General features: G+C 48.5%; 1 protein-coding gene across 4 annotated transcripts in view; it reads right to left on the bottom strand.

Moving 5' to 3' along the window:
• LOC144693634 (serine/threonine-protein kinase PAK 2-like) overlaps window positions 1-20,965 on the bottom strand; it is a 76,823-nt gene extending 55,858 nt beyond the window's left edge. Inside the window, exons 1-2 of one of the 4 annotated variants that reach the window (XM_078563472.1) lie at window positions 20,717-20,908; window positions 126-275 (exon numbers count right to left, since the gene is read on the bottom strand). The gene's annotated coding sequence lies outside the window, so the exon portion shown is untranslated. Of the gene's footprint in view, window positions 1-85; window positions 276-4,720; window positions 4,945-20,716 lie in introns of those variants that run through there. The other 3 variants (XM_078563470.1, XM_078563469.1, XM_078563471.1) reach the window with 3 other exon arrangements.
• Window positions 20,966-24,847: the final 3,882 nt, after the last annotated feature.

Here is a 24,847-nt window from a genome sequence, read left to right on the forward strand (position 1 = left end):
TACTTAAGATGTCTATATCTCTTTGCAGCCTGCGTCCTTCCCACAGATTACCTTTCCACCAAATTAGCAAAATTTGATACATTACTCTCTCTTTATCCAAATCATCTTGTAGATGGCACACACACTTCTGTCACTTTGCTTTGGTGGTGGATGGGGTGCCAGTCAAGCAGGCTGCTTTGTCCTGGATGGTGTCGAGTTTCTTGAGTGATGGAGCTGCACTCATCCAGGCAAGTGGAGAGTATTCCATCACACTCCTGACTTGTGCCTTGTAGATGCTATTTTGGTAAAAACCAATAGAATAAGGGGACAAATCAACAAATTAAAAGATCAAATGAACAAATAAATGGGGAAGCCCCTTAAAGGGGGCGGCAACAAAAGACAAAACAAAAAGGAAACTTACAAAGATCAAACCAAAATGTGATTGTGGGGGCCAATAATGTACCCCAGTCCCCGCGGTGCCCACTGGTCACGGAAGGCAGATACCGCATGCTCCCTCTCCAAGGACACCCAGCTGCGAACATAGCCGCGGGAGAGAGGTAGACAGTTGGACGACTCCCTCGATCGCCCACTGCCTGGACCTGTTAATGGCCAATTTGGTCAGGCCCAGGCCCACCAAGGGGGTCCTCCTTCTTCCACGCCCCGCTCCGCACTGGGTGCCCAAAGATTAGGTGTGTGCGGCTGAAGTGCAACCAAAAATTAAATAACAAATTTTAAAAATAACTGAAAAGGGAGTGCAGCCTACATATACACGTGGTCCACGAACTCCGCAAGGCCGCAAAAGATACAGGTTTCTTGGGAGTCTGTGAACTGATAGTTGTATGGGACAGCTGCATGCAACGCCCTCCACTCCAGGTCCCTGATGTTAAGTAGGAGCACTCCTGCTCGGAAAGCCCTCCAATGGGGACCTCTGCCACCAGACAGCAACAGGGAACACGAAGGCATGTTCGGGCAGCAGGCGACGGGTGTGCAGCAGCAGCCCATACAGGAAACCCCTCCGCGCCAAGCTAAAAGGTATGGAAGGCATTTCCGCAAGGCAGCTCACATTGTGGGGCTCCTGCTCCTGAGGGAGGGTTTCAGTGCTTGGGGTCAGTGTGGAATTCCTTCAGAGCAGGAGTTTGCTCAGATGGGAGCCCATCACACACCCGAGCCACCGAGGCCTCGTGTGACATCAGGCTGAGCATGCCCATTCCAAGGTCATGGATGGCATTGGCAGCAAGCCGGATGCCCACCGATGCACAATGTACCAGGCCTTATAGATAGTGAGTTACTCCCTGCAGAATTCCTAGCCTCTGATCAGTTCTTGTAGCCACAGTATTTATACGGCTAGTCCAATTTAGTTTCTGGTCAATGGTGACCCCCGGGACAGGATGTTGATAGTGGGGGATTCAGTGATGGTAATACCATTGAATGTCAAGGTGAGGTGGCTTGATTCTCTCTTGTTGGAGATGGTCATTGTCTGGCATGAATGTTACTTGCCACTTATCAGCCCAAGCCTGGGTATTGTCCCGGTCTTGCTGCACATGGGCACAGACTGCTTCAGAATCTGAGTTGTGAATGGTGCTGAGCATTGTGCAATCATCAGTGAACATTCCCACTTCTGATCCCATGATGGAAGAAAAATCATTATTGAAGCAGCTGGAGATGGTTGGGCTGAGGACACTACCCTGTGGAAATCCTGCAGTGATGTCCTGGAACTGCATTTGACCTCCAACTACCATAACCATCTTCCTTTGTGCTAGGTATGACTCCAATCAACAGAGTTTTCTCCCAAATTCCCATTGACTCAACTTTTGCTAGGGCTCCTCGATGCCACGCTCTGTCAAATGTGACCTTGATGGCAAGGGCAGTCATTCGACCTTCACCTCGAGTTCAGCTCTTTTGTTCATAGAGTCAGAGGTCTACAGCACAGAAAAAGGCCCTTCAGCCCATCGAGTCTGCGCTGGTCAAACAAGTACCTAACTATTCTAATCTAATTTTCCAGCACTCGGCCCATAGCCATGTATGCCATGGCATCGCAAATGCACATCCAAATACTTCTTAAATGTTATGAGGGTTTCTGCATGTTTGGAACAAGGCTGTAATGAGGTCAAGAGCCGATTGGCCCTGGCGGAACCCAAACTAAGTGTCAGTGAACAGGTTGTTTCTGAGAAAGTGCCGCTTTATAGCATTGTCCATGATCCCTTCCATCACTTTGCTGATGATCGAGAGTGGACTGATGAAGCCGTAATTGGCTGGATTGGATTTGTCCTGCTTTTTGTGAACAGGACACGCTTGAGCAATTTTCCAGGTAGATGCCAGTATTGTAGTGGTGCTGGAACAGCTTGGCTAAGGACTCAGTTAGTCCTGGAGCACAAGCCTTCAGTACTGCTGCTGGGATGTTGTCAAGGCGCATTGTCTTTGCAGCAACTAATGTTAAGCCAACTGGCCTATAGTTCACCCTTTTCACCCAACCTCCTTTGTTGAAAAGTGATGCAACATGTGCCAACTTCCAATCTAATGGGACCATTCCCGAATCCAAGGTATATCTAAGATCTACGGTATAATGCATGCAGCAGTCTCTCCCTCAAAGTGGAGGCAAGTTCTAACTCCAGAAGTGTCAATCTACCAGTCCCTCACCTGGAAGGAACAAAAAAAGGGACAGACAGCTCAAAGGCAAGGAATCCAGTGAGCAGAGAACCAGCTGGTTAAAGTGTAGAAAAGTTAAACAAACAGCAGCAAAGCTATCCAAGAAAGTTACCGGCGTCGGTCGGGCAAGTGCATCCCATACTCAGCAAGCCCCATTACATGATGATTCTATAAGAGCCAAACTCTAAGACTGACCCTGAGTTTTGCTTGTGGGGCTTATGGCACCATTGGCTCAGTTGGCAGCACTCTTGCCTCTGATTCACAAGGTTCTGGGTTCAAGTCCTACTCTAGGGCTTGAGCACAAAAATCAAGGCTGTCACTCCAGTGCTGAGGGAGTGCTGCACTGTCAGAGTTGCTGTCGTTCAGATGAGGCATTAAACCAAGGCCCCATCTGCCTGCTTGGGTGGATGTAAAGGATCAGCTGGCTTGATTTTGAAGATAGGCAAGCTGTGTACTGGCCAATATTAATCCCTCAATCAATACCACAAAAAACATATAATTTGGCCGTTAGCATGTTGCTGCTTATGGGAGCTAGAGTGCAAATTGTCTGCTGCATTTCCTATATTACAACAGAGAGCACATTTCAAAAGTACTGGCTGTAAAGCACTTTGAGGCATCTGGTGGTTTCTACTGAAAATCCCAAATTCCAGGCTATATCTATAATTACACTGTTTTGCTGCATCACAAATTTCTTTGAAGCACAATGATTGTTGCTGTATAAACAAAAAAACATCCTACAAAAAACGAAGAACTTTTGGTGCTGCAGGTGAGGGGGAATTGTTCTGCAGGGTCATCAAAGCAGATAACTGGGGCCTTGCTTTTAAGATCTTATCAAACAAACAGCACCACCACTACAGCAGCATTCCCTCAGTACTCAGCAAGAAACATGAGCCTACTTTGAGCTCAAAACCCTGGCACACTCCAATCCCCAGTTTTCTGAAAGAGCAAGAGTTCTACCAACTGAACTAAGCTGCCACATTTGCCATCTCATGCTAAGATATTTATTACACCAGGCATAACCCACCTGGGCCCCTCGATTAGATTCCAGACAGAAACTCACTCCTAGGTTTCCATTCCTGCGTGCGTAAAGTAGCCAAAGTGATACCTCAAAAGGAAAAGCTGAACTTCCAGGGAAACCCAAATAAATCAAGTCTCACCCATTATAAACATACAGAGCACCACATGTGGACTCGATCACTGAACAACAAAAAAACATAGGGCTGATGTTACAAGTTCTCAGGATCACTTCAGGGGAGTTTCACCACATCTGAACTGCACGTGGCAGATGACTCAGCTCAGTCATCTATGGGATCCCTCGGTCTCTCTTCATCAGCTATAATGCCACATATCTAGCACCTCGCTTCTGCCACATTTACACATCTTGGTAGCAGATAATAACAGGATTCTTTCAGAGGACTTAGAAGGTAAATGTTCAATTCATTGGGTTCAGGTGACATCAACACAAGAACAAAGCTCATATGCCTTAAGCTAACAGACTAAAATGTACCACCCCCAAATCAACGTCTGACTTTAAAAAATACTGCCGAATTCAATATTGGAGTAAAGAAATATTACTGCCTTATTCAAGGAGTAAAAAAATACCACTGCTTAATTTAAAACAATTGAAATCAGAAAATATCTCAATATTTACAAGTAGGTTAAATGGACAGTTGAAACAAAAGGGGAATTAAAGGGAGGTAGGGTTAGGACTACTGCTCAAATGAATAAACACAGACATGGGCTGGTTGGGTGGCAAAGCCCATTTCTGTGCTGCAATCTCCCAGTAATTCTCTGCAAGTCCTGGTGTGGCGTTCAAACCCATTACTTTCTGACTCAGAGGCAAATGGAGTACCAGCCTAAGGAAACAAGAGTTTTAACAACAAAATACAGGTGCAAATCACAGCTTGAGAACACTACAGAACAGCAGCAACAAAATGTCTCTCAAAGCAATTTTCAGCCACCTTCAATATACTGGAACAAACTATAACAATCAGTAAGCAATTAGCTTGTTGCTGACAGGATATGGGCCTAACTGATGTTAGACAGTCCTTCTCTTTCAAACATTGCCTGAAAACTGTTGTTAGAAAATACTGACCTTTGGCAAGGAGAATAGTTTGACTCAAAATATGTATTAGCAGGTTCCTAAAGACAAGAGGAAGTTGTTCACTCAAACAGAGCTAGGAATAGAGGAGGTTCGGCAGTCAAGCAAGCAAGTTACGCATGTCGTTTTGAACTGCACAAAGTCCAAGGGGAGTTTCTGTCGTTCAGACTTCCTCTGGCTGCCTCCAGGTAAACGATCAACATTTCTTCTGAACTTCACTTCCTACTCTCAAAAACTCTCCACTTGTGCAAGGGAGGCCAAAGAGGAAGCTGTGTGAGTACACAACAGCACAGAGAGCCGTCAGTTCCTGTTAATGACATCCTGCCCAGGCACAGCAACAAAACTGCATTAGGTACAGCAGAGAGACTGCAATCAACGGCACAACACTTTTGGCACCCTCACAAGCCATGTGCTGAGGCTGATTCACACCTTCCATTCCCAGTAATAAATCAAACCAGCACCCGAACCAGCATCATCCCTTCGTTACCTCTAGACTCGACCATTCCAACACACTCCTGGATGGTCTCCCACATTCAACCCTCCGTAAACTTGAGGTCACCCAAAACTCTGCTGCTTGTGTCTTAACTCATAACAAGTCCTGCTCCCCAACTACCCCTGGGCTCACTGGCCTACGTTGACTCCCGGTCAAGCAACGCCTTGATTTTAAACTTCTCATCCTTGTTTTCAATTCCCTCCATGGCCTTGCCTCTTCCTATCTCTACTCTCTGCCAGCCCCACAACCCTCTGAGATATCTACATTCCTTTAATTCTGGCCTCTTGTACATTCCCAATCATGATTACTCCACCATCGGTGGCCGTGCCTTCAATTGCATGGGCCCAAGCCCTGAAGTTCTGTCTATACACTCTCTCTATCTTACTTTCCTCCTTCAAGACTCTTTCTAAAACCTACCTCTTTGACCAAGATTTTGGTCATCTGACCTAATATCTCCTTATGTGACACAGCGCCATACTTTGCTTTTTATAACACTCCAGTGAAGCCCATTGAGATATTTCATTATGTTAAAGGTGCTATACAAGCTATTGTTGAATGACCCTGAACTCTGCCCACTCAAAGTTCCAGCACATTCTGCAAACACTGCCTTGGTATTTGTCAGGAAGAAATAATAATTAACAATAAATTCCAATCGCATTATGACAAGTAGCGTGATAGTGGGGTCTGTGTCTATGTCTGTGTGTGTGTGAGATTTAATTGAATTGAAGGCAGCTGATCTGAAGGCTTTGATGTGATAGAGGGAGGCGATGGCATAATGGTATTGTCACTAGACTAGTAATCCAGAGACCCAGGGTAATGCACTGGGGACCCGGGCGCGAATCCTGCCACAGCAGATGGTGGAATTCAATAGAAATCTGGAATTAAAAGTCTAATGATGACCATGAAGCCATTGTCAATGTGACTCCAGATCCACAACAATGTGATTGACTCTCAGTTGTAATAAACCACTACAAAGTCCAAGGAATGAAGTCCAATAAAAAAGGAATGAAACCAGATATAAACCAGTAACGATAACAGCAATCACAGCCCTGTCGACCATGCAAAGTCCTCTGGGGGTTACTGTCAAAAGTGGGAGAGCTGTCCCACAGACTAGTCATCCTCACGAAATCATGCCTTACAGATAATGTCCCAGACACCACCATCCCTGGGTATGCCCCACAGACCCAGCAGGGTTGGAGGTACAGTGGTATAGTCAGGAGGGAGTTGCCCTGGGAGTCCTCAACATCGACTCCAAACCCCATGGCATCAGGTCAAACCTCCTGATTACCACGTACCACCCTCCCTCAGCTGATGAATCAGTGCTCCTCCATGTTGAACATTCCTTGGAGGAAGCACTAAGGGTGCAGAATGTACTCTGGGTGGGGGACCACTACTGATCGAGCTGGCCGAGTCCTCAAGGGCATAGCTGCTGGACTGGGTCTGCGGCAGGTGGTGAGGGAACCAACAAAAGGGAAAAACATACCTGACCTCACCAACCTGCCTGCCGCAGATGTATCTGTCCATGAAACCAGTATCGATAGGAGTGGTCATTGCACAAAGTCATTGTGAAGACGAAATCCCATCTTCATATTAAGGATACCCTCCATTGTGTTGTGTGGCACTACCACCGTGCTAAATGTGATAGATTTCGAACAGATCTAGCAACTCAAGACTGGGCCATGACATCCATGAGGCGCTGTGGGCCATCAACAGCAGGATTGCACTCGAACACAATCTGTAACCTCATGATCCGGCATATCCCCCACTCTACCATTACTATCAAGCCAGGGGATCAACCCTGGTTCAATGAAGAGTGCAGGAGGGCATGCCAGGAGCAGCACCAGGCATACCTAAAAATGAGATATCAACCTGAAGAAGCTACAACACAGGACTACTTGCATGTCAAACAGCATAAGCAGCAAGTGATAGACAGAGCTAAGTGATCCCACAACCAACGGATCAGATCCAAGCTCTGCAGTCCTGCCACATCCAGTCATGAATGGTGGTGGATAATTAAACAACTCACTGGAAGGAGGCGGCTCCACAAATATCCCCATCCTCAATGATGGGGGAGCCCAGCACATCATGCAAAAGATAAGGCTGAAGGAATTGCAACAATCTTCAGCCAGAAGTGTTGAGTGGATGATCCATCTCGACTTCCTCCAGAGGTCCCCAGCATCACAGATGCCAATCTTCAGCCAATTAGATTCACTCCACATGATGTCAAGAAATGGCTGAAGGCACTAGATAATGCAAAGGCTGTGGGCCCTGACAATATTCCGGCAATAGTATTGAAGACTTGTGCTCCAGAACTTGGTGCACTCCTTGTGAAGCTGTTCGAGTACAGCTACATCACTGGCATCTACCTGGCTATGTGGAAAATTGCACAGGTATGTCTTGTACGCTAAAAGCAGGACAAATCCAACCCAGCCAATTACTGCCCCAGTCTACTCTCCATCATCAGTAATGGAAGGGGTCATCAACAGTGTTAACAAGTGGCAGTTGCTTACAATAACCTGCTGATTGACGCTCAGTTTGGGTTCTGCCAGGGCCACTCGGTTCCTGGCCTCGTTATAGCCTTGGTTCAAACATGGACGAAAGAGCTGAGCTCCCGAGGTGAGGCAAGAGTGACTGCCCTTGACATCAAGGCCGCATTTGACCGAGTGTGGCATCAAGGAGCCCTAGCAAAACTGGAGTCAATGGGAATCAGGAGGAAAACTCTCCACTGGTTGGAATCATAACTAGCACTTAGAAGATGGTTATGGTTGTTGGAGGTCAATCATCTTAGCTCCAGGACATCACTGCAGGGGTTCCTCAGCGCAACCATCTTCAGCTGCTTCATCAATGAACTTCCTTCCATCATAAGGTCAGAAATGGGGATGTTCGTTAATGATTGCACAATGTTCAGCACCATTTGAGACTCCTCAGATACTGAAGCAGTCCATGTCCAAATGCAGCAAGACCTGAACAATATCCAGGCTTGGGCTGACAAATGGCAAGTAACATTCGCGCCACACAAGTGTCAGGCAATGACCATCTCCAACAAGAGAGAATCCAACCATCGCCCCTTGATGTTCAATGGCATTACCGTCACTGAATCCCTCGCTAGCAACATCCTGGGAGTTACCATTGACCAGAAACTGAACAGGATGAGCCATATAAATACTGTGCCTACAAGAGGTCAGAGGCTAGGAATCGTGCAACGAGTAACTCACCTCTTGACTCCCCAAAGCCTGTCCACCACCTACAAGCACAAGTCAGGAGCATGATGGAATACTTCCCACTTGCCTGGATGAGTGCAGCTTCCACAACACTCAAGAAGCTTGACACCATCCAGGACAAAGCAGCCCGCTTGATTGGCGCCCCATCCACAAACATTCACTCCCTCCACCACCGACGCACAGTAGTAGCAGCAGTGTATACCATCTACGAAATGCACTACAGGAGTTCACCAAGGCTCCTTCGGCAGCGCCTTCCAAACCCACGACCATTACCATCTAGAAGGACAAGGGCAGCAGATAGATGGGAACACCACCACTTGCAAGCTCCCCAAGTCACTCACCATCCTGACTTGAAAATATATTGCCGTTCCTTCACTGTCGCTGGGTCAAAATCCTGGAACTCCCTAACAGCACTGTGGGTGTACCCTACACCACATGGACTGCAGTGGTTCAAGAAGGCAGCCCACCACCACCTCCTCAAGGGCAACTAGGGATGGGCAATAAATGCTGGCCCAGCCAGTGAAGCCCTCATCCTGTGAATGGTTTTAAAAAAAGATAAGCTAGGTTTGAAATGTTAAGTAGGTGGACACAGGTGTAAAAGGAACATTTACATTTTTAAATAAACCAGACTAAATTGTTTTCAAAGGAGGGGTGAAATGTGTCACCTAGCCAGGTGAAGTCCTGAAACTGTGTTTATTTTTCCCAAAGATTACTGGTAACATTAGTAGGATGAGATTTTTATTATCAGAGAAGTAAAGTTCAAAGACACAGTGAAACAATGGGAATTTGCATTCAAAGGGGAAAATATGTATACAGGAGCAAAGGCTGTGTGTAAGGTTAGGCTTTCTAAGATCTAAACAAGTGTGAAAAGTCCAGCATCTAAGCCTCAAGAAATGTCTGCAATGTTCATTGATTGTATTGAAGCACCTCATGATCTATGTGGAAAACTTGAATACGATTGCACATTTTGTGATGGCCATTTTGAAATGTTTTGTAATGTTCTTTCAGCTATTTTTTGAATAAAGTATATTTTTCAAAAAAAAAGGCATCTGCGCCTCAAGCTGCTGTTTACAAAGAACTCACTTAAGAAAACTCACTTTGAATTTGACTGGTTCAGGGTGTTGCGTGTCACCTTGCCTGGGCCTTTTAAAATCTGTGCGCCTTACTGTTGCATCAACAAAAGTGTAATTGGGAGTTAGATTGATTAGGGGATTTTAGAAGTTATCATCGTAGTAATTTGTAGATCTATGTATTTAAAATCATTTATTTTATTAATAAAGGTTTAATTTAGTTTTGTAAGAAACCTATGAGGCTTGGTGGTCTTATTACTACTGAATTCAAGGCACGGATCTCGAAATTTATACAAATTGTAAAACAAGTTGAGGCAGTTGTTGCAAGTTTCCCTCAGGGATTTGAGCAGCGCAGCATTTACTATCGGCTGTGTCATTACAGTATTTACTTCCAGGCATCTGCATCAAACTGCAACACCTCAGACCAAACTGAAACATGCTCAGCACCGGTTCCATGGCCCCATGCTTCTGCCAAATTCCATCAGCTGGCATCATCACTATCTGGAATGTAACCAAAACCCCAATGAGCCTGCTCGTCACAAACAGTCCTTAGTACCTGATTACCACAGTCAGTCCCCCCGTACCCTGGTGCTGTAAGCAGTGATCTCAACATTACCACAATCGTCAAGAACATAAGATCATAGGAAATAGAATCTTGAGGCAGCCAGTCGGCCCCTCCAGCCTGCTCTGCCAGTCAATAATACCTTGGTTGATCCGATGAGGTCCACTTTCCTGTCTGTCCCCTATAACCCTGGACTCCCTTGTCAATAAAAAAATCTGTTTAACTTGGCCTTGAATATATTCAATGATCCAGCCTCCAAAGCGCTCTGGGAAGAGAATTCCTCAGACTAGTGGCCCTCAGAAAATAAATCCTTCCTCATCTCCATCTTGAATGGGAGATTCCTTATTTTGAAACTGTGCCTCCTGGTTCTAGGTTCCCCCACAAGAGGAAACATTCTCTCAGATCCAACCTTTTAAGCCCCATCAGAACCTTAGATGTTTCAATAAGATCACCTCTAATTCTTCTAAACTCCAATGAGTATAGGCCCAACCTGCTAAGCCTTTCCTCATCTCACCCCTTCATCGCAGAATTCAACCAGTGAACCTTTGTTGACTAACCACAGTTGGCCATAAGGAATGGAACAGCACATTGTTTTATCATGCTATTGGATGGGCAGGAGGAAATAGAGGCTTAAATGCTAATTCCTGCAAGGGTAGCACTGCCCCAAAGCACTCCTCTTGCATTAGGAAAAAACACTTGCATTTATATAGTATCTTTCACAACTTCAGGGCATTCCCAAAGCGTTTTGTAGCCACTGGAAAACTTCTGAACTGTAATCACTGTTGTAATAAAGGAAATGACAGAAATAAAGCAGGATTCAACCATCTGGACTAACTAGCTCATGATACCAAGCATTGACAGTCCAGTGCCCATGCTTGGGTTATGTGGTGGGATCTCTACTGTCGGCGTCCTTTCAGACTGTCCCACACAGCTAGGTGCTTCCCTTCAATCTGTAGAACATTAGGCGCATTTTTTATGACATCCCCAGTCCCAACTGGGCAAAAACCTGGATGCTTTCTCCAGGCCTCTCTGGTTTTAGACGTAGCAACTTTCTCAACTGCACCCCTTCCCCCATCCCCAACTTCTGATGGAAGGACTCATGCTGGGACACATCACTGCAGGTGCCCTACCTAAATACAAGTCCACTGAGTGATGGCAGGCGTTTTGATCACAGGGAGCATGAGAATTAGATATTTGTTTGAAAAGGAGACTCTTGCAGGTCAATGAAAGAGCAGAGGAATGGGAATACATTTGCAGGTCTTTCAAAGAGCCAGCATAAACATAAAGGGCCAAATGGCCTCTTGCCGTGCTCCATGATTGCAGAAGTCATAATAAATCCACTCCAGTCCTTAGGCAATGCTGATCCCTCACACCCCACCCTGCCAACACACACATGCAGACACAGTGGCAGAGGTCATGCACCTTTGGTGTTGAAGGCTGGACTGAGCAGAATCTTTACATGTTGTACTTCAAAAGGCCGCCAGAGCTCATGTGAAATGTAGCAGCCACCTTTCCCAAGAATAACAGCGCACACTGTCAGAAAATTCTTACCTTCCCAGGCAACAATAAATGTTGCTGGGACCAAAGGTACCTCGAGTTCACAGGAGTGGAGAAAAATAGAGAACTTCAATTGAGAGAAGACTTTTGATGTCTGCTTTGCAATTTTAAAAAGTGGGTTGTCCAGAACATTTTTTTAAAAAAGGAGTTTTGGATCAAAGCCAGATAAACATCAACCACGATGGACATTCTCCCTTCGCACCCAGCTCATGAATACTCAGGCTAATCATAGCAAACCTACCTCTGCCTTTTTGAGAACACACAACTTAAGGCAGACCAAGATTGGGCCTTGCAAACATAGTGCGCTCACTAACTGAGGCACAAGACCAGGTATCAAACTAAAGCCTTCAAAACACACCGTTGAACAACTCAAGGACAGATTAACACAAGGATAAAGGTGATGAGACAGGAAGTAAAATTATTGAAAAATTTGCAGAGGTACAGGAAAAAAGCAGGGCAGTGGCACTAGGTGAATTGCTCCTTCAGATGGCTAACACAAGCAGGGTCAGGGATGTCATGGAGTGGTTGCAGGTCATTCTTCTGGGGAGGATGATCAGCCAGAGGTCATGGTCCACATTGGTGCCAATGACTTAGGCAAGAAAGGGGATGACGTCCTGAAAGCAGATTTTAGGAAGCTAGGAAGGAGATTGAAAAGCACGGCTTCTAAAGCAGTAATCTCAGGATTACTCCCAGTCCCACGTGTAATTGAGCGATCAAACACATGGCTGGAAAGCTGGAGTAGGAGGAAGGACATCAGATTTCTGAGGCATTGGGACCGGCTCTGGGGAAGCTGGGACCTGTACAAGCAGGACAGACTACACCTGAACAGGACTTGGACAAATATCCCTGCAAGGGTGTTTGATAGTGCTGTTGGGGGGAGGGGGGGTGGGGCAGTTTAAACTAGATTGGCAGGAGGGTGGGAACCTGAGGGCAAATTCAGAGCAGGAAACAGGAGATGGAGTATTAGTGAGTGACTCTGAAAGACAGAAGCAGCACAGGTTAAAAAGTGGACAGCACAGGATCTTGGACGTGTTAAAAGGTATATATGTAAATGCAAGGAGTGTAGCAAATAAAGTTGACGAGCTGAGGGCACGGATAGATACATGGCAGCATGATATCATCGTTATAAAGAAAACTTGGCTTAAAGAGGGGCAAAAACGGGAGCTCAACATCCCTGGATATAGTTTTCAGGCAGGATAGAGAGAGGGATGAAAAAAGGTGGATATGTAGCATTGTTGCTTAAATAATCAATTACAGCTGTGAGGAGGAGTGATCTACTAAATGAGGCCTCAAATAAGGCCATATGGGTTGAACTCAGAAATAAAAAAGGGGCTAGGAGTGTACTATAGACCCCCAAAAGGTGGAAGGAGTTAGAACAGCAAAATATGTCGGCAAATTTCTGAGTGTAAAAACAAGAGGGCAGTAATAATTGGGGACTTCAACTACTCTAATATCAATTGGTTACGAACAGTGTGAAGGGCACAGAGGGCACAAAGTTCTTGAACTGCACTCAAGAGAACTTTTTTAGCCAGCACAGAAACCCAATGAGAGGGGGTGCAATTCTAGATTTAATCTTAGGAAATGAAGCTGGGCAAGTGGATGAAGTAGCAGTGGGGGACCATTTTGGAAAGAGTGGCCATAATATAGTTAGATTTAGCATTGTTATGGAAAAGGACCAAGATAGAACAGGAGTAAAATTCTAAAATGGGGGAAGACAAATTTTACAAAGCCTAGAGGTGAGCTGGCGAGAGTGGACTGGGTACAGCTAATAGAAGAGAGAACAGTGTCAAATCAGTGGGAGGCATTCAAAAGCAAGATTCTACGGTGTAGATATGTCCCCACAAAAAAAAGGAGTGATACTGCCAAATCACGAGCCCCCTGGTTATCCAGAGGCGGACAGGGCAAGATAAAGCAGAAAAAGAAAGCTTATGATAGTCACAAAAAGTTTAATGCTATAGAAAGCCTAGAGGAGTATAGAAAGTACAGGGGTGAAATAAAAAAGGAAATCAGGAGAGCAAAGAGGATACAAAAAAATTTTAGCAAGTAAAATCAAAGGAAACATGAAGATGTTTTACATTAAGAGCAAGTGAATAATTAAGGAAAGGGAAGAGCCTATCAGAGATGGACATGATAACGTGCTCTGATAAAGATGTGGGCAGGGTTCTCAATGAGTACTTTGTTTCCATCTTCACTAAGTAGAGAGATGATGCAGACATTCTAGTTAAAGAGGAGGAGTGTGAAATATTAGATACAATAAGCATAGTGAGAGAGAAAGTACTGGAGGGACTGACATCTTTGAAGGTGGATAACTCACCAGGGCCAGATGGATTGTATCCCAAGCTGTTAAATGAAGCCAGGGAGGAAACAGTGGATGCTCTGAGGATCATTTTCCAATCCTCACTAGATACAGGCGAGGTGCCAGGGGATTGGAGGTCTGCAAACATTGTAACAACATTTTAAAAAGGTGTGAGGGATAGGCCAGAAAATTATAGGCCGGTCAGTCTGACTTCAGTGGCGGGCAAATTATTGGAAACAATTCTGAGACACAGGGTAAACTGTCACTTAGAAAGGCACGATTGACCAGGGACAGTCAGCATTGTTTGGGGAATATCGTGACTTATGAGCTTAATAGAATTTTTTGAGGAAGCAACAAGGAGGATTGATAAGGGTAGCTCAGTGAATGTTGTCTACATGGATTTTAGTAAGGCATTTGACAAGGTCCCAAATGGCAAACTGGTCAGAAAGGTGAAAGCCCATGGGATAGAGAGGAAGATGGCAAGTTGGATCCAAAATTGGCTCAGTGACAGGAAAAGGGTAACGGTCGATGGATTTTTTGCGAATGGAAAGCGGTTTCCAGTAGCGTTCCACAGGGCTCAGTGTTGGGGTCCTTCCTGTTTGTTGTATACATTAATGATTTGGGCATAAATGTGCAAGATATAATTGGGAAATTTGCAGATGACACAAAAATTGTCCGTGCAGTTGATAGTGAAGAGGATAGCTCAGGTTTCCAGAATGATATCAATGGTTTGGTTGAGTGGGGGGAAAAGTGGCAAATGGAATTCAATCTGGGAAAGTGAAGTAATGCATTTGGGGAGGGCAAACAAAGCAAGGGAATACTCAGAATCAGACAGTGCAGAAGAGGCCCTTCGGCCCATCGGGTCTGCACAGACACGTGAGAAACACCTGACCTACCTACCTAATCCCATTTAACAGCACTTGGCCCATAGCCTTGAATGTTATGACGTGCCAAGTGCTCATCCAGGTGCTTTTTAAAGGATGTGAGGTAACCCGCCTCCACAACCCTCCCAGGCAGTGCATTCCAGACCGTCACCACCCTCTGGGTAAAAAAGATTTTCCTCACATTCCCCCTAAACCTCCTGCCCCTCACCTTGAACTTGTGTCCCCTCGTGACTGACCCTTCAATTAAGGGGAACAGCTGCTCCCTATCCACCCTGTCCATGCCCCTCATAATCTTGTACACCTTGATCAGGTCGCCCTCAGTTTTCTCTGCTCCAACGAAAACAACCCAAGTCTATCCAACCTCTCTTCATAATTTAAATGTTTCATCCCAGGCAACATCCTGGTGAATCTCCTCTGCACCCCCTCCAGTGCAATCACATCCTTCCTATAATGTGGTGACCAGAACTGCACACAGTACTCCAGTTGTGGCCTCACCGAGGTTCTATACAACTCCAACATGACCTCCCTACTTTTGTAATCTATGCCTTGATTGATAAAGGCAAGTGTCTCATATGCCTTTTTCACCACCCCACTAACATGCCCCTCTACCTTTAGAGATCTATGGACACACACGCCAAGGTCCCTTTGTTCCTCAGAACTTCCTAGTGTCAATAAATGGGAGGATATTGAGAGGGATTGAAGAAGTAAGGAGTGCATGTCCACAGGTCCCTGAAGGTGGCAGGACAGGTGGATAAGGTGGTAAAGAAAACATGGAATGCTTCCCTTTGTTGGATGAGATAGTGAATACAAAAGCAGGGATGTAATGATGGAACAGTAGCTGTGGCTGGTTAGGCCACAGCAGGAATTGTGTACACATTTCTGGTCACATTTCAGGAAGGACATAGCTGCCCAGGAGACAGTACAGAGGAGATTTACAAGAACGTTGCCAGGGCTTGAAAATTGGAGCGGTGAGGAAAGATGGGATAGGTTCAGATTTCTTCCTGAGAACAGAGGACACTGAGGGGTGACCTAATTTAGGGGCCTAGACAGGAAAGACTTGTTTCCCCTAGCTGAGGGGTCAGTTACCAGGGGGACATAGATTTAATGTGATTGGCAGAAGGATTAGAGGGGACACGGGGAAAAAGATTTTTCACCCGTGTGTAGTGGGCATCTGGAATTCACTGCCTAAATTGGTGGTCGAGGCTGAAATGCTCAACTCATTTAAAAAGGTACCTGGATCTGCACCTTAAGTACTGTAACCTGCAAGGCTATGGACCAGCTGCTGGAAAGTGGGATTAAAAATGAGTGGCTGGTTTCTTTTTTTTTGGCCGGCACAGGCACAATGCGCTGAATGGCCTCTTTCTGCACTGTAACTTTTCTATGGTTCTATGGACATGATGGGCCAAATGGCCTCCTTCTGTGCTGTAACCATTTTATGATCTTATAACACCAGCTTGGCTCAGTCTGCACCACTTGCAGAGTCAGGAAGCTACAATCCAAGCCTCACTATAAGCAAATAAGCACACCATCAAGACTAGCACCTCACTACAGTACTGAGAGGTTGCTGCACTGTCAGAGGTGCCTTTTTTCCAGTGAGATGTTAAACTGAGGCCCCATCTGCCTGGTCAGGTGGATATTAATGACCCCATTTCATTATTAAAGTTGTCCTGGAGAACATTACTCTCTTAACCAACAGCACTGAAGAAAACATGAACTGTCAATGATCTCACTGTTGTCTGTAGGACCTCAGTACAACATTTATAAAAGCAGCGCATTAAAATTCTTCATTGGGACCAGGAGGATGCAAAAGGCCTTGTATATAAACATTTGTTCTTTCAATGCATCAATACACTTTCTAATCCAAGTCAATAAACAGTCACAGTTTACACTAAAATGAGTAGAAATGGGGGATTTCAGCCCCTTCATTTTCACATCTTTGTATTCTGAAGAGAAGTTGCCCATGAAAATTTGAGGAACTAACTCAAAGAGAGCAGGTTCAGGCCTGTATGGCTTGGCTGGAATTTACCAAATATTAGAGTCTTGACTGAACATGAAACCTCTGCTTTGCTCCATGCCTAACACCAGTACCTGCTGCCACAAATTATAGTCCTGCTTATCAGCTCAAGCACTCACGCCCAAGAGCTGGTGCATACATGATGGGCCGAATAGCCTCCTTCTGTGCCGTTAAGATTCTGTGATTAATGAGCAAGGTGTCAGTCACCACGTACTTTCTGCCTATGACTAGCAGGCTGAAGGGAGACAGTCAGCCTTCAAGGAATGCTTTTACATGTACAGTATTGGCAAATCCTGAACTTCCCCTGGTCAGACTGCTACTCCCAGCTTCAGCTTTCAATCAAAATCACATTTCTTGATAAAACTAGCACATGCTCAAATCATATCAACCCTTCAAAGTGAATGTTTCAGATAGCGTAACTACAAACACTAACAATCAGACCAAATAAATTTATGGCATCCCAGTTAAACACTACGAATCTTTCATATCTATTACATACACAGCACTGAATAATATATTAACCACTTCCTTTAGAAGAATTCTAGTCACTTGCCACAATTTTCAGCACAAGTTTCAAAAGCTGCATCTCCTCATATTCAGAAAGAAACAGCTACTCAGCTCTATTGCACTTCCGCTCAAAGTTTCCCAGTGCTGTAGTCAGGAAATTGTAGACACTGATTCTATGCAGTTTGCAGGTACAAATACCTGAATTTCAAAATTGTTTCTCAAGACCGGAGCAGAGATAGCGGTTTCTCTAATCTCTCCCTAACTTGTCCCTAACCAACTCACTCCCTCTCAACAGGAGATACCTTATCAGTTTACTCCTAATTCTGAGACACCCCCCACTTCGCTCCTCCTACATAAAACCCACCAGAACATCATCACTGATTGAAAGACACCCTCCCCAAACCCAAGATCGATACACAATCTTCCCCCCCACCAAAGAAAACAAGCTCTCCCTAGCCCAAATATGCCCCACATCACGACCAAGAGAGTCTGTTTGCCCTCTTCCCAACCTCAAGAACTCCTCAAACCGCCACAATCAGGACCAACTCATGACCACACCCCTTTGACCCCTTCACTTCATCTCCTTCCCCAAACCCCACCTCACATCCTCCTGTCCCATCCTTTGTCCCTCCTGCCCTCACACACGCCACCTGGCCCAAGCATCACAACTAACGCACCCCCCCCCACCCAATCCCCCCCCCCCCCACCGCAGACACACCCACAATCCTACCACCCCCGCAGAGCCTCACCCCAACACCCGAACCCCCCCCGCAACCTCATCCCAACACCCGACCTCCCCGCAGAGCCTCACCCCAACACCCGACCTCCCCGCAGAGCCTCACCCCAATACCCGACCTCTCCGCAGAGCCTCATCCCAACACCCGACCTCCCCGCAGAGCCTCACCCCAACACCCGACCTCCCCGCAGAGCCTCACCCCAATACCCGACCTCCCCGCAGAGCCTCACCCCAACACCCGACCTCCCCGCAGAGCCTCACCCCAACACCCGACCTCCCCGCAGAGCCTCACCCCAACACCCGACCTCCCCGCAGAGCCTCACCCCAACACCCGACCTCCCCGCAGAGCCTCACCCCAACACCCGACCCCCCCTCTCGCAGCCTCACCCCGACACCCGCTCTCCCCACCCCCCCGCGACCTCACCCCAACACCCAGCCCCCCCTCGCAGCCTCACCCCAACACCCGACCCCCCTCGCAGCCTCACACCACCACCCGCCCTCCCGCTGCAGCCTCAGCCCAACACCCGCGCTCCCGCCCCAGCCTCGGCCCAACACCCGCACTCCCCCCCAGCCTCAGCCCAACACCCGCGCTCCCCCCCAGCCTCAGCCCAATACCCGCGCTCCCCCCCCAGCCTCAGCCCAATACCCACTCACTCTCCACCCAGCCTCCCCCAACATCCACTCCCGCCACCTCAGCCCAACACCCGCTCTCTCCCCCCCCCAGCCTCAGCCCAATACCCGCTCTCTCCCCCCCAGCCTCAGCCCAACACCCACGCTCCCCCCCAGCCTCAGCCCAACACCCACGCTCCCCCCCAGCCTCAGCCGAATACCCACTCTCTCCCCACCCCCGAGCCTCAGCCCAATACCCGCTCTCCCCCCCCAGCCTCACCCCAACACCCGCTCCCACCACCTCAGCCCAACACCCGCTCTTCCCCCCCAGCCTCACCCCAACACCCGCTCTCCCCCACCTCAGCCCAATACCCGCTCTCTCCCCCACCAGCCTCACCCCAACACCTGCTCTCTCCCCACCCAGCCTCACCCCAATACCCGCTCTCCCCACCCAGCCTCAGCCCAACACCTGCGCTCCCCCCACCAGCCTCAGCCCAATACCCACTCACTCCCCACCCAGCTTCACCCCAACACCCACTCCCACCACCTCAGCCCAACACCCGCTCTCTCCCCCCCCAGCCTCACCCCAACACCCGCTCTACCCACCCCCCCCCAAGCCTCACCCCAACACCCGCTCTACCCCACCCCCCCCAAGCCTCACCCCAACACCCGCTCTACCACCGCCCCCCCGCCAAGCCTCACCCCAACACCCGCTCTACCCCACCCCCCCCAAGCCTCACTCCGACACCCGCTCTCCCCACCCCCCCGCGACCTCACCCCAACACCCAGCCCCCCCTCGCAGCCTCACCCCAACACCCGACCCCCCTCGCAGCCTCACACCACCACCCGCCCTCCCGCTGCAGCCTCAGCCCAACACCCGCGCTCCCGCCCCAGCCTCGGCCCAACACCCGCACTCCCCCCCAGCCTCAGCCCAACACCCGCGCTCCCCCCCAGCCTCAGCCCAATACCCGCGCTCCCCCCCCAGCCTCAGCCCAATACCCACTCACTCTCCACCCAGCCTCCCCCAACACCCACTCCCGCCACCTCAGCCCAACACCCGCTCTCTCCCCCCCCCAGCCTCAGCCCAATACCCGCTCTCTCCCCCCCAGCCTCAGCCCAACACCCACGCTCCCCCCCAGCCTCAGCCCAACACCCACGCTCCCCCCCAGCCTCAGCCGAATACCCACTCTCTCCCCACCCCCGAGCCTCAGCCCAATACCCGCTCTCTCCCCCCCCAGCCTCACCCCAACACCCGCTCCCACCACCTCAGCCCAACACCCGCTCTTCCCCCCCAGCCTCACCCCAACACCCGCTCTCCCCCACCTCAGCCCAATACCCGCTCTCTCCCCCACCAGCCTCACCCCAACACCTGCTCTCTCCCCACCCAGCCTCACCCCAATACCCGCTCTCCCCACCCAGCCTCAGCCCAACACCTGCGCTCCCCCCACCAGCCTCAGCCCAATACCCACTCACTCCCCACCCAGCTTCACCCCAACACCCACTCCCACCACCTCAGCCCAACACCCGCTCTCTCCCCCCCCAGCCTCACCCCAACACCCGCTCTACCCACCCCCCCCCAAGCCTCACCCCAACACCCGCTCTACCCACCCCCCCCCCAAGCCTCACCCCAACACCCGCTCTACCCACCGCCCCCCAAGCCTCACCCCAACACCCGCTCTACCCACCCCCCCCCAAGCCTCACCCCAACACCCGCTCTACCCACCCCCCCCCAAGCCTCACCCCAACACCCGCTCTACCCACCCCCCCCCAAGCCTCACCCCAACACCCGCTCTACCACCGCCCCCCCGCCAAGCCTCACCCCAACACCCGCTCTACCCCACCCCCCCCAAGCCTCACCCCAACACCCGCTCTCCCCCCACACCCGCACCCTCACATGGCCTCCAGGGACCGGTCCCTCCAATTTCCGCCAGGGCGCCGGGTTTTCCTCTCCCCTCCCTCCCTGACCCGCGGGCTCTTTCACACCAGTGGGGCAGGTGCCGGTAAATGAGGTGCCCCTCAGCGGGCGGAGGCCCAAACTCACCCAAACTGCAGGGCTGTGTCTCCGGCTGTAGGGGCTGTGTAGCCTTGGGACTCCCCTGAAGCGGGCGGACAGGGACACACAGGGCAAGCAGCAGCCGAATGGCGGAGGGAGGGAAGCGGAAGTGAAGCCGAGGCTCGGCCTGGCGCTGACTACAAGCTGCCGGGGTCGGGGGAAGGCTGGGGAGAGGAGTGGGCAGGACCAGGAGGGGCTAAGCCCAGTCACCAGCTCCTCCTTCACCCGCCACGGGCTGTGGGACAAGCTCCGCTCCGTGCCTAGCTCCACTTCGACGAACTCTCGGCTCATGCCGGGATTTGTAGTCCTGAGCTCGGGTTCTCGCCGCCCGGCCTTAGGAAAATGGGGGCCAGAGTGGACTACAACTCCCAGCATGCGCAGCGGCAGACTTCTGCGCTGCATTGTGGGATAGTAACCCCGGCCTCCTGTCTGGAGGAGGACTATATCTCCCAGTAAGCACCGCGGCCGGCTGCTTACCGGAAACTGATGCTGCACCTGTTGCTATGGAAACGCAGAGTTGCCTCTGGCCTGACCCTCCCTCACTTTCCCAAACTGAGGGAATCCCAGTACAGGGATCAGAATAGCTGTAAGAAACTATGTTTGGAAAGGTTAGTGAAGGAATTGGACGAAAGACTGACCCCTGGTTCTCTGCCTCTTCTCTGGAGGTGATGCTATAGGCAATGAAGATCAGAAGGGTGATGCTCTTTCATCTGGATGGGAGGAAGAGACCAGCCACCCAAACTAAACCAGCGTGGCTGCAAGCTGAGAGACTGCCAGTAACAAGAGTGTGGTGTCCAGGACCTGAATACAGTGTTGGAAAAGGCTTAATGACCTCCTCAGGCCAGGAAAGGTGAGTGTCATCCATCGCTATCTGCCTTTTCCAACATTCTCCTGTCCAGCACTCTTCTGACCGACACACCATGCAGTTCCACACACTCCTTTCTCTCCAGATACCTCCTCAAATTTCCATCTGAAGAGCCAACACTCAGACTCACCATTAACCCATTGTCCTCTCACACCCATCCCTCTACAGTTGCCAGCCATATCAAATGTATTCCTGCAGGTTTCATCTTATAACTTGTCCCCACATTCCAGCCATTAGTTAGCCAACACATTCATCCTTGTGAAGGACTGCCTTCCTACGCCAATTGGAAAGCAAAAAGACTCATTACCCAATTGGATGACGCTTGACTGTCAGTCAACAGCCTTTTCCCCTCATTTTCAATGTTTTTATATCTGGTAAAGAGAAATGTTCCAAGAAAATGACAAAAAAACCCAATCATCTTTGAATGTCCTGATGATTTTTCTCCAGAGTTGCACAGAGCAGTATCCTGGAGATTGATCTTCCATTCCTGGAGAATCCAGGCCAATCCTGAAGGGTTGGCAACACCACCTCCCTCACAGTCTGCCTCCACAAATGTTCTCATTCTATCCTTATCACAAATTCCACTTCTCACACTCATTAATCTTGACTTTGGGGGGGGTCAAAATTGTTTTTTTTTTTAACGCTCTTTTTGAGATTTTATCAAGGTATACTTTTTGGTTTTCAGGGCCTCCTTTTTCATTCTCACTAATTCTTTTATTAGGTGATGCAGTCACTTAGAAACATTACCTTCTGGATTTGTGTTGATTATTTTATAGTTTCCTTTAGATGGATAAGATTATATAATTATTAAATCTTTTATTCCTCATGCACTCGAAGCAGATTCAATAGAAATCTTCAAAAGGGTATGGGATAAATATTTTTAAATGGGAAATGAATTAAAAAACACCAGAAAGCAGCAGAGGTCTAGAACTCATTGGATAACTCCTTCATGGAGTTGGCATAGACATGATGGGCTAAATGGCCTCCTCCTGTGCTGTAGAATTCTATGAAATGGTTACATCTGGTCCAGTTTAGTGTTTCTTTAAAGTTTATGACTTATGAAGTGTAACCAATTCAGAGGTCCTTTTCAGCCGTGCAACATCACCTCGTATCAACTTTTATCTTTGGCTATGTCAGTGGGATTCAGCCAACAGGTGTATGGGCATACATTTACACACTAACCTTAATGGCAGAACATCAATTTCCTGTAAAATCAATAACCTTCCACACAACCTTTTTCATCATAAAGGAGGGCTTGGACCAAGTTCTAACAGCAAGGCAATTTTGGAAGTGCATCATGTGGGGCCAGGGGGCTCATTAACAATCATTGTTTTTATTTTAAATTGTAGTCTCCACAGAAAAAGAGGGTCAGAGACCAATCGTAGTGGTGGATCTGGACAATGTCTCAGTGTCTAAGGTCATGACCCACTCCCTCGAACTCGCTGGGAAACAGACAGGACCTATGAATCATTTCTCATCGAATATGGGGTCTAGGGTTCCTAGTATGTGAGAAGCCTCAAGGTGACCGGTGATCATCTATCCACCATCATCACAGGCCTGAGGCCTACCACAGCCTACAGGCTCTATTTCCACAGTGTCAGTGTGCTCGTTTTAACGTGCACAGTTCCAATGGGAATCACTTTGCATATTTTAGCCCTCTGTTGCCATAGATACAGGCCTCTCCCAGAATGATAGCCTAATGTTGGTTTTAAAAACAAATTAAAATGAGATGTAACTTCTCTCCACTGGCTGCTGCCCATGGAAAGCATCTTGGTATAAGTGGCTCTCCCGGTCCTGCGCCTGGCCTCTTTACATCCCCCCCCTCTTTGTTTCTTTTGCTGCTTCTCCTTGCAGCTGACAGTCTCCTGCATGGTGGCAGTGGGATCAGCCAGGTTAATTGCTCCTCAAGCTCCAATCACAGGTTACCTCCCTCCTGACCTTGCAGCTCCTATAATCTTAGATTCTGTCTCTGGAGGAGCACCAAGAGCAGGAGGGAGTAAACCTGTGATTGGATGAACTGGAGCAGCAAGCATGGGAGAGACAGAATCTGTGATTGGAAGAGCAGCTCTTCACAGATTCCGTCTCTTCCACATACGTGGATGCATTTCTCTAATTGGTCCTCCCCGTGATTGCATTTTCCCAAGCTTTTTGGGGGCTTTCGAGGGCAAATTCGCCGCTGGTCCTGTGTATTTTGAACCCTTCTCGGCTTTCTCTCATTGCAAGAGAGCTCACAACTGCAGGAAGAGGTAGAGGATCGGGGTGAGGTGGGGGGCGGTGACCCTGCAGCCTTAGCCATTGTGACCACATTGGAGGAGAGCACCTTGATGGAGAGATGTGAGTGGACTAGAGACCTGGTGACAGCAGTAGCTATTTCAATGCCTCTTGGCACTTAACAGGCACTTGTGTAGAATTCATGTCACTACTAACTGAAATGTCATGATATGCACTATGTCGAGTTGGAAACCTTTCCCCATGTCATCACTAACTCCTGGCTGGGTGTTCCATGGTTTCATGGTTCCAGGCTCCATGGTTTCTCTTCCTGCTCCTGTACCATTACCTTAGGTATCCCCCAAGGATCTATTCTTGGCCCCTCTTATTTCAAATCTCAGCGATATCGTCCAGAATCACAGTCTTAGTTTCCACATGTTCGCTGATGACATCCAGCTTTACCTCATCACCATCTCTCTCGACTCTTCCATTGTTGCTAAATTATCAGAGTGCTTGTGCGACATCCAGTACTGGATAAGCAGAAATTTCCTTGAGTTAAATATTGGGAAGACAAAAGCCATTGGCCTAGATTTTCCCGTCAGTTGCAATGTTGGGCACATTGCCATCTCCTGCAAAGCTTTTACTGACCCGATGATACTGCCCATTTCATCTGAGATTTTCTGATGCTGCATGAAGCAGAAATAGGCAGTGCAGTGTCTCCCGCGTAAGTCCAGTGAGCATAGTAGAGTCAGGAAGAAGAAGAGACAGTAGCTGCCATATTCTGGTAAGTTTATAAAGGTCCAAATCTTTTAATGAATAAGTGTGGGTCAGTGAATGGGTGAGTGAGCTGGTGGATAAGGTGGGTAGGAGGGTGATGTAGTCTGGTTGGGGGGTGGGGGGTGGGCACAGGCGGGCGGTGGGTGTGGTAGTCAAGTGGGTTGCTGGGTGCTCAAGGGGGTAGTCGAGTCGTGAGGGTAGTTGAGTCGGGTTGGGGAGTAGTCGAGTAGTCGGGGGGTTGTTGGATAGGACCGAGGGAGGGGTAGTCA

This window comes from Cetorhinus maximus, chromosome 19, assembly GCF_964194155.1.
Source record: "Cetorhinus maximus chromosome 19, sCetMax3.hap1.1, whole genome shotgun sequence".
Lineage (NCBI taxonomy): Eukaryota > Metazoa > Chordata > Chondrichthyes > Lamniformes > Cetorhinidae > Cetorhinus > Cetorhinus maximus.